The sequence below is a fragment of the Anolis sagrei genome, chromosome 4 (assembly GCF_037176765.1).
Source record: "Anolis sagrei isolate rAnoSag1 chromosome 4, rAnoSag1.mat, whole genome shotgun sequence".
Taxonomy (NCBI): Eukaryota; Metazoa; Chordata; class Lepidosauria; order Squamata; family Dactyloidae; genus Anolis; species Anolis sagrei.
Genome location: NC_090024.1, coordinates 107,344,071 through 107,354,392, shown reverse-complemented (window position 1 = coordinate 107,354,392; position 10,322 = coordinate 107,344,071).

The window sequence follows — 10,322 nt, the reverse complement described above, 5'->3', positions numbered from 1 at the left end:
GATAATTTCTGGGAGTTGCATTCCAGCAAATCTGGAGGGCTACACTATTTCTACCCTTGTACTAGATTGTAGTCTATATGCCTCATGTTTGTAAGTACCTGAGATTTCATGACTGTTTAATGACTATATGAGACTTATTATTTTAATGATTTATATGGTTTTTATAATATTAGCTTGAATGTTTTTAATTGTACTTTATGAATGTATGGCATCAAATTCTGCCAATTTCTGTAATCCGCCTTGAGTTGCTGTAAGGCTGAGAAAGGTGAGCTACAATTGCCATAAATAATAATAATAATAATAATAATAATAATAATAATAATAAATAAAAAATAATAAAATAATAAATAATAAAATAAATAATAAAAAATAAAATAAAATAAAATAAAATAAAAAAATAAATTATAATAAATAATAAAATAATAATAAATAATAAAATAATAAAATAAAAATAATAAAATAATAAAAATAATACATAATAATAATAATAAATAATAAATAATAATTCAACAGCCAGGAGAGTGACTGCTGTTGACTCATCTTGTTGTGTTTCAAATAATAATAATAATAATAATAATAATAATAATAATGATGTCTGGCTTACTTCAAAATACTAGAATTCTTTCTGACTGCAGCAATTCAAATTACAGATGGAAGTAGCATGATTGAATGTTACTAGATCAAAAAGCCTACATAGAAATATTATTGTCAAAAAGAACTCTTTTGTTGTACTAGTTCATAAATGTCAGAATTCAAAAGTCTTTTGTCTAGAAAGGTGTGCTAGACAGACACTAAGGGAATAGAAATGAGGCGCTCTCAAAATTCTCACCAAAACACTTGGCTGAATTGTGAAAGATGTATCCCCATGAATTCTAAACCAGTCTTCTCCATCTTGACTTAGCCTCCCTGAGCATACAAAAGCTATGGACTTGTATCTACAAATAGGCTGTAACCACAACCACGGTAGGCTGAATCCCTATTTCTTAATCTGCTTTAAAGTATTTAAATTAAGTTTTATCCAGTCCATCACTGATAACTGGTACTGGTTTAGGACCAAAATAGCTTCCTGAATTGTACTGGAAAGAAAAAACCAAGCTGCCCTACTGATGGCATTGAATCCTATAACTCTGCACAATTTCACTCAGTGATTTCATATATATTGAACAGTATGGGGACATACTGCTCTGAAGAACCCCAAGGGCCAATGGCCAAGGAATCAAAACAGGAGTCCTCCAAAACCATCTACTGGGTTTGCCTTTCCAGGAAGAATCTGCACAACCATAAAACTGTGCTTCCAAGTCCTATTCTTGGAAGGCAGCCCAAAAGATTAACTTGGTCAATGTTATTGAAAACCACGTAGACCCAAGAGGGGCACACTCCTTCTGTCCAGTTCTTGATGTAGGTCATCAACCAAAGAGACTTATCACACAAGGCCCACAACCCTTAAAAACTGGGTCCTGGTGTTGCAAACCTGTATTGCTTTGAGCTGGAGCATTCCAGGATAGTTATTGCACAAATCGGTTCTGCAAGCACTTTCAAGAAAGCCATGCATTGCTCCTCTCTCTCTCCTTCTGTATATATACAGGCCCAGTCTGTGTATGTGTCTTTGTGTGTGTGTATATATGCATATATGTATATATTTGTGTATATGTGTATATATAATAATAATAATAATAATAACAATAACAACTTTATTTGTACCCCACAACCATCTTACATGAGGCCGAGCCCACAATACAACAATAAGCAATAACAACAATAATACAAAGCAATAGATAAACTCAAAAGCAAAAATAAGCAATAAACATTAACAATAACATGATGCGTTTAAAAACATATGGCTGGGCCAAATTTAATAATTAAATCAAAAAAAATGCTGGGCATGACAAGGTGACATGTAACTGGGATAGAAGTTTTGGAGAGGGATGAAATGTGCAGACAATCTTAGATCACTAATAAAGTGTGTTTAGGGACATATTGCTGGGAGTTTCCTTATTCTGGGAAGGCACATATATGTGTGTTTGTGTATATATGTGGTTTTGCACATGCACAATCCATTTTTTGTTTTTTGCTTTTAAAGTCTCTTCTGTTGCATTTTTCAGTGTTTTTATGAGTGATGGTCACTTGTTGGCCTGATAGGTGTATTGTGTCCAAATTTGGTGTCAATTCGTCCAGTGGTTTTTGAGTTATGTTAATCCCACAAACAAACATTACATTTTTATTTATATAGATGAGAAATTGTGCACCTCTGAGAATTCAAAATCTTATAGGATTGGGGCTTTGCAGTTATTCATTTCCACATTTTCCAGGTTTCCAACCACTGTCTCTAAAAAATTTAATTTTGCAATTCCCATCCGTTTTGTATTTTTTATATTCTACAAATGTGGAGTGTACTTTTGGTTGGCAAACCTTCCTTGGCTGGAAGAGGATGAACAAACGAGATCTTTTGCACAACAGACAAAGGAAGTATTGTAAACAGAAAGGAAATGATTACTCAAGAAGGGAAATTCCAATAGGCTCTGGAATTACCTGAAAACCTGCAGAGTTATCTGAATAAAAAAATAAAATAAAAAGGGAGCGAGCAGGGCAAAAGAGAAATCCTCTCATGCTACTTGCTTGAAGTGGAAAGGCAAAGAATTTTGGGGATGGGAAGTGAAGCAAAGTGACATCCTCTGGATACATCCGCAATCATACACTCCAACATGACCACAGTCACTTTCTCCAATTTCACCGAAGTAGCACTTGTAGATTATTGCACCTCCTGAAAACACTGTGAACACAGAAGCAAAGTACTTTCAACTGCCTAAAACTCAATTTACCCCCATTTACTGAAAACCAGTGCTTTGAAATGGCTTGAAAACTGGTTTGGAGTGGGTTTATAATGATGGCAAATGCTTCTGTTCGTGGCTAAGGAGGTTCAAATGCACTCTACAAGTCTCATGTGATGATCTCCTAAAGTTGTCTCAAAGCTATAACCAGAGCTAAGAGTAGAATAAATTAGATTTAGATAATCCGTTTTATCCAGGAACCCCGGGTGGCCATTTCATTTTCCAATAATTGCTCAGAAATAAAATATTAAAAACATACCGATAACTGTCCATTATGGTGGGATCCTGGACTAGCCATCCCCTGCCATGTGTTGCAGTGGCCCATCTGTGTATATGTGTTTTGTGTGTGTATGTTTGTGTATATATGTGTGTTTGTGTGTATATATGTGGTTTTGCACATGCACAATCCATTTTTTGTTTGTTGGCTTTTTAAGTCTCTTCTGTTGTGTTTTTCAGTGTTTTTATGAGTGATGGTCACTCATTGGCCTGATAGGGGTATTGTGTCCAAATTTGGTGTCAATTCGTCCAGTGGTTTTTGAGTTCTGTTAATCCCACAAGAAGATAGATACTTTTGAGCTGTGGTGCTGGAGGAAAGTTCTGAGAGTGCCTTGGACTGCGAGAAGATCCAACCAGTCCATCCTCCAGGAAATAAAGCCCGTCTGCTCATTGGAGGGAAGGATACTAGAGACAAAGTTGAAGTACTTTGGCCACATCATGAGGAGACAGCAAGGCCTAGAGAAGACAGTTATGCTGGGGAAGGCAAAAGGAAGAGGGGCCGACCAAGGGCAAGATGGATGGATGGCATCCTTGAAGTGACTGGACTGACCTTGAAGGAGCTGGAGGTGGTGACGGCCGACAGGGCACTCTGGCGTGGTCTGGTCCATGAGGTCATGAAGAGTCAGAGATGACTGAACGAATGAATAACAACAACAACAATCCCACAAACAAACATTACATTTTTATTTATATAGATAGTTTTATAATCGTCTCTTTCAGGTCTGTTAAAACTCTATTTTACTTTAGCAAAGAATTATCAATCAATCCCTCTATCAACTCATCTCTCTCTGGCTTTCTTTTTTTAATAAGCCAAAAAAGGCAAGGATCTAACACATACATGGTGGTTCTCACCTCTCCAAGAATCCTGTCTGCATCTCAAAGAAGGCATATCCGTAAGGGACTCTTCCTTGTCTCAAAGAACACCTATAAGAAATGTTCCCTGGATCTGAACGAAAAAGAGCTACACATCTGACCACTGCGATTCATGCCACTGATACAGCAAGGCTTGATTATTGCACTGCAGTCTCCAAGGGGATATTTTTAAGGAGCTCTTAGTAGTTTTAAAGAATTTGAGATGCTGCAGCCAAACGGTTGTGTCGGTTTACAGAATTCTGGTCACATCACGCAAGTACTGCTTCAGTTTCTCTGGCGAGCCATTTGCTCCCAGGCTCAATTTAAAGTGCTGGTCTTAACCTTTAAGGCTCTAAATTATATGGGTCAAGGATGGCTTAAGGACAGTCTTCTTCTATCTGAAACTGCTTGGGCTCTCTGTTCAACAACGGAAGCCCTTACTAATCCCCCTCCCTCCCTCTCTCCCTCCCCAACCATCTACCAACTGAAACTCACAGACAGAAGCAGGAGATAGTTATGCTAAGGGATAACTATTGTCATTGCTATTGTCATCAGAATTACTAATTTGTAAAATGATCATTTTTTCCATTCTGTACAGAGATTTAAAAACTACACAATTCCTACCTATAGACTCAACTCTAGTAGAGATAATGGGGATTCGGGGGGGGGGGGGAGGGAGCACAGACACTTTCATGCTGCTATTATTGCCTTTTAACTGCCAAGACTAAATCCAATGGAATCTTAAAGTTAGTAGTGAGACACTAGATCTCACTAGTTGAGATTTTGAAATATCATCTCTACACTGCAAATCCCAGGATCCCTGAGGATGTTGACATGACAGTTTAAACAGATTCACAGCACTTTAATGTTGTAGAAGATTGGAGAAGCCAAGTGTTCTTTCTCATGGGGAAAACATTTAGTCCTTTTGTGCCATCGCGCTTGGGGACTATTTTTCTTAATGGAGGAGGGATGGACGTGGCATCTTTCCCCCAAGGGATTGCTTCTTGCTCTCCTATAGGAAACTGGAACTCTTAAAAACCCAAAATGCTGTAAATAACTCAAAATAAGTTTTATTGATCACAAAGAGTTATTTCTTTAAAGCAATGAGCTGGAAACTTCAGAGGGGTGAAGGAAAATATACGTTACAGTCTCAATTAGTCCTGGGTCCAAGGGGTTTGAAGCTGAGAAGACTCACCAAGTTTCCTCTTTCCTCAATGGCTGTGAATGCCGGAGCAAACCACAACTCCAGTTCAGATGGCCTATGTTTTGAAGACTCGGGATCTTCCTTTGGTGCCAAAAGAACCCATTTGAATGTGCTTGGGTCTCCTCAATGTTGTCCAGGACGATCTGGACATAAAGCATGAGTCCCAAGGGTAAAAAACCTCAGAATTGGTGCTAAGAGGTATTTTTTTTCTCTAAAATCCCATATAGCCAAGGAAGTTTACATAGAAATATTTCAACAGAGAAATGGCACACATTTAAGCATATGAGAGCTGTCTTCACAATACTATTTCGGAATACATACTGAAAAGGAAGGCAAGTTGGTATGTCAGTGGGAAAGACTCTAAAATAACAAGGTAATTCGGTGAGAATTGGGATCCTTATAGTAACAAAATCATAGAAAACAACACAGAGAAAAATGGAAACAACTTAAGGCTAGAATGACACTTTATGACCAGCACTTCTGGTATGACCTGAAATGGATATCATGTGAAATCTTTCTCGCTGATCTCTGAAATATGAGGTAAAATTATTGCAAGTCCTAATCTTATTGCTCTATTCATTTGCCTGTCTCTATCTTACATAAGGCCCGTAGCCAGGATTTTGATTCGGGAGGGGGGGGGGGGCTGAGTCTGGGTGAAAGAGGGTCTACCCTAGCAAACTTTTTGTATCATTACCCCAATACCCCCATACATATGGGATAACTTGAGAATGGTGATCAGATAATGATACTAATAAACATAACAGTTTAAATAATGTACCAGTAAGGCCTTCTCACGGACCACCATGAGAATTTTTTGGGGGGGGGGGGGGGCTGAAGCCCCTATACCCCCCCTCCCCCGGCTACATGCCTGTCTTACATCATTGGTTTCTGGCACCTTCAGGAAAAACAACAACACAGTTCTTGGCCTAGAAAAATAAATCCCCCAAGCAACGAGTTCTAGTCCAGTGGATCCTATCATTGGCAATAAAAGTGTTTGAGATGTGAGCTTTCAGAAGCCCAAGTCAGTTTGGCCAACTGTCAAGAATTCTGAACAGTGACATACAAAATATCAGCAGGACCAAAGACTGGAAATCACTGTCATAGACAAGAAAAATCAAAGTATCACTGTATTCTGTATTGTATTGTATTGTATCAGCAGAACATGAATTATCAGGTTTCTAATAAGTGATAGAGTCTAATAAGAAAATATTAATTTCCATAATTATTTAGTTGGGGGAGGAGGGAGGCAAAGCAAAACTTTCATCTAGCCAACATTGTCCGACAGATTTATTTATTTCCCCCACATTCACTTTTCCTGCAAATTTGCTGAAAACTACATACTTCCCACATCCCCAGAACTGGTAATCTCCCACCTGTTGAGCATTAATATGGTATCCAGAATGGCAGATTTATGAGTTGTACCAAGACAAGCATGAAACGTTATATTTTCCCTTGGCTTGATAGTGACTCTACATGAAACAAACTAATACATTACTACAGCCAAACACTCTTGTTAACTGTTTTCCTTCCCTGGATTAAAACAAAGGGGAGAGGACAGGGAGGGAGGGGGGTGAAGAAAATTATATACACTCAGACTAGTTACTGAAGCTTTAAAGTTTATTAAAGTTTATCGACCATGTGTATACATTTCTGGATTTAGGCTCAATTGCTTCTCTCCAAGCTGGAACATTGAATTAAGATGCAGAGCTTCACTGTGCCTCTCATGGACTCCAACTGAGCTACAGGTAGCAGAAGTCTCCTTCAATTAGACATAATCATCACTCACAGTCAATAATTGTGCTAAAGGCTGCTTTCAAATCTGCGAGGGATTCGCATTTAATGTACTGATTCAGCTTGTCTGAGCCAAATTCACTGTGTACTGAAACCAAAGCAATTTAGATCTTGCCTACGGCTCTTCTGGCAGTTCATCTAGTACTCAACACTGTTAGGACTGTGAGATACAATTTAATCTGAGACATCTGTGCGCAGATAGGACCTTTCTCCTGTAGCACAGAAAGAGACTTAGTAATGGCAAAGCTGCAGTTTTTATGGGATGAACCAGGCCTTATCTCTCCCCTGGAAAATAAAACATTTAAGATATAGCAGGAAGTGTGTATACACACACACAGAGGCATGTATGTTATCTCATACAAGAAATGCACACTGATCCATATAACAGTGGCTTCTCTTTGTACAAAGCACTATAAAGAATTGGCGTTATCTGCACTGTAGAATTAATGCAATATATTATATTATTATTACTGTTATGTTTATTTATATCCTGCTTTTTTTCTCCACCAGAAGACTCAAAACATTTACATACAATTTAAAATCTACAAAGATACAAACATTAAAACAGAATTAAATATCATTGGTATTTTTTAAAAAATAGTTAAAACCCATAAAAACATATTCAAAACTAAAAACCATAGCAGCCCCTGACTTGATCTTTAAAACTGTCTTCTTTAAAGGCCTGACTGAATGAAAAGGTTTTAGCCTGCTGCCAAAAGGACAGAAAGGAGGGGACTATTCTGGCTTACCTGGGAAGAACTTGTGGGGCAGCCAGGGGCGGCTCAACCCATTATGCAAAGTAAGCATTTGCAGTATAGTTGATTTTGCCCAGGGACACTCTTGAGGTGCTCTTGGGGGGAAAATAGACCTTGACATATGTGAGTTGTAGTTACTGGGATGTATAGTTCACCTAAAATCAAAGAGCCTTCTGAACTCCACCAATGATGGAATTGAACCAAATATGGCACACAGAACTCCCATGATGAAAAGAAAATATATATCAATGATTGGTTGGGGGGGGGGGGGGGAATGACGCCAGAATAGTGTTTGCTTACCATTGAAAATTACCTAGGGCTGCCTCTGGGGGCAGCCACCGAGAAGGAAGGCCCACCCTCTCATTTCCACCAATCGTGCTTTAGATTGAGGTGGGACCGAGAGAAGGGCCTCTCCTGAAGATCTCAGGGCCTGGGCAGGTTCTTACAAAAGGATGTGGTAGGCCAAATAGTCTGGACCTGAACCATCCAGGGCTTTTACAAGCACTTTGAATTGTGTCCAGAAACAGACTGGCAGCCAGCAGAGCTGCTGCAACATGGGGGTTGTCCACTCCTTGTAATTAGCTCCAGTTAGCTACCTGGCTGCAGCTTTTTGGACCAGCTGAAGTTTCTGAGTATTCTTCAAAGCCATCCATACATAGAGCGTGTTACAGTAATCCAGATGGGATGTAACTAAAGTTTATATCACCATGGCCAGATCTGGCTTCTCAGGGAATGGATGCAGTTGGTGCACAAGTTTTGTGCAAAAGTCCTCCTGGCCACCGCAGATACCTGGGCCTCCAGGTTCAACGCTCAGTCCAGGAGGACCCCTAAACTATGGACATGTCTTCAGGGGTGTGTAACTCCATCCAGCACAGATTGGATCCCAATTTGACACCCCTTTAACTGCCATGTCTCAATGCTAGCACCAGGGAAGGCTGAAAAACCTCGAAGAACTACCACTCCTGGGATTTTATAGCATTTGAGCCAAGACAGTTAACACAGTGTCAAACTGCATTTGTTCTACATTGTAGATGTACTCTTGTGGATTTGAGAGATCCAGTCTTTGTATTAAACATAACTTCGACGGTCATCTATTGAGAAAGAAGAAGAGATGTTCACTTTAATACACACACTCTTATACATATTGTATATGTGTATTTTGTATCTGCTTTTGATGGACCTCTAAGTAACAGGTCTAAAATTGTCTTCTATTGATTTTTATAGCCCTTTATGGGTTTTTTTTAATTTCTTGTACACACAAAAAAAACTTGTTAGATCATCTGCATGTTTCAGAAACTTTAACCAACTGATAAAGCAGTTCTTGGTTAAGGACTTTATTGCATGAAGCTGATACCTTATGGCACTCCTGTGATCAGGGAGAGAGGTAACTTACCAGTGTGGTGACCCATATGATCACACCTCTCCAAGTGTTGCAATTCCTTGGTCCCATGGCTATCCTTCTGAACACTGCCCTCCTGAATCATAGAATCATAGAGGAGAGGCACCAGATTTTCCCATCAGTAGCAATGAGTGGGTTTGTCATAGGGAAGTAGCATTCTCGCAACTGGCAATGTGCATAAAGAACTGTCACTAAAGGTGATGATTCTGTTTCAATGCCAAATTTCTACATCTATGTGACACAGTCCAAAATAACAAATTGCTCAGTATTTACTGCCATGACCTCAATCACTTGGCCTTTGGTCTATGAAGTGGAAGATTTTCCTGTTTGGATGTCAGGGGTTGGACTGCTACAGGTGGTCTACAACATGAAGGCTGCATGTTTATTAGGGCTGGGCGGTTTCGTTCGTTAATTTCGTAATTCGTTATTAATTCGTTATTTTTTTTGATAACGAAGCGATATTGAACCATTCAGGAGCAACTAAAAAATGAAACGAATTTTTCCAATTCGTTTCGTAATTGTTTCAAAATTGTTTCGTAATTGTTTCGAAATTGTTTCGTTATTATTTCGTTATTATTTCCGTATGTCTGGTGCAAGTTTTATAGTCGTTGTTTGTTTTATCAGTGATAAAAAAAAATTATCACACCAACAGTCAACAACAGAGGGAGAGGGAAGCTTCAGAAGTTCCCCCTGTCCCATTTGGAGGGTTTTTTTAGCGTATTGCGCAATCACGTCCGCCATTAACGAATCGATTCATTATTGTTTCGAAATTGTTTCATAATTTCCGAAATTTCGTAAATATCAAACTTTTTAAAAGAAAAATTTCGGAATTCTTTTAAATAACGAAACGCAAACCCCCCCTAAAAACGAATCGAATTTAGAAACAAATTTTTCCATGGTTGGACAGCCCTAATGTTTATCATTGTTTCAATATTTACTCTTGGTTATAACTGTGGAATTCTTCCTTTGCAGCGCACAACTTTATAGCTTCTCAACTTTAGAGTTCGATCCTAATAGAGTGGTTCTTATTTACCACAAATATCACCCAACACTTCACAGAAAAGAAAATGCTAATAGCCCAGCAGTCTGCAGATAATGGGAGTTGTTATCCAACACACCTGGAGAACATGAGATTGGGGACATTAGTGTTGTAAGTCCAGTTGCAGAGTGCCTTTCCATACCACAGAGCCATTGCAACCCTCTTCCCTTCCCACAGA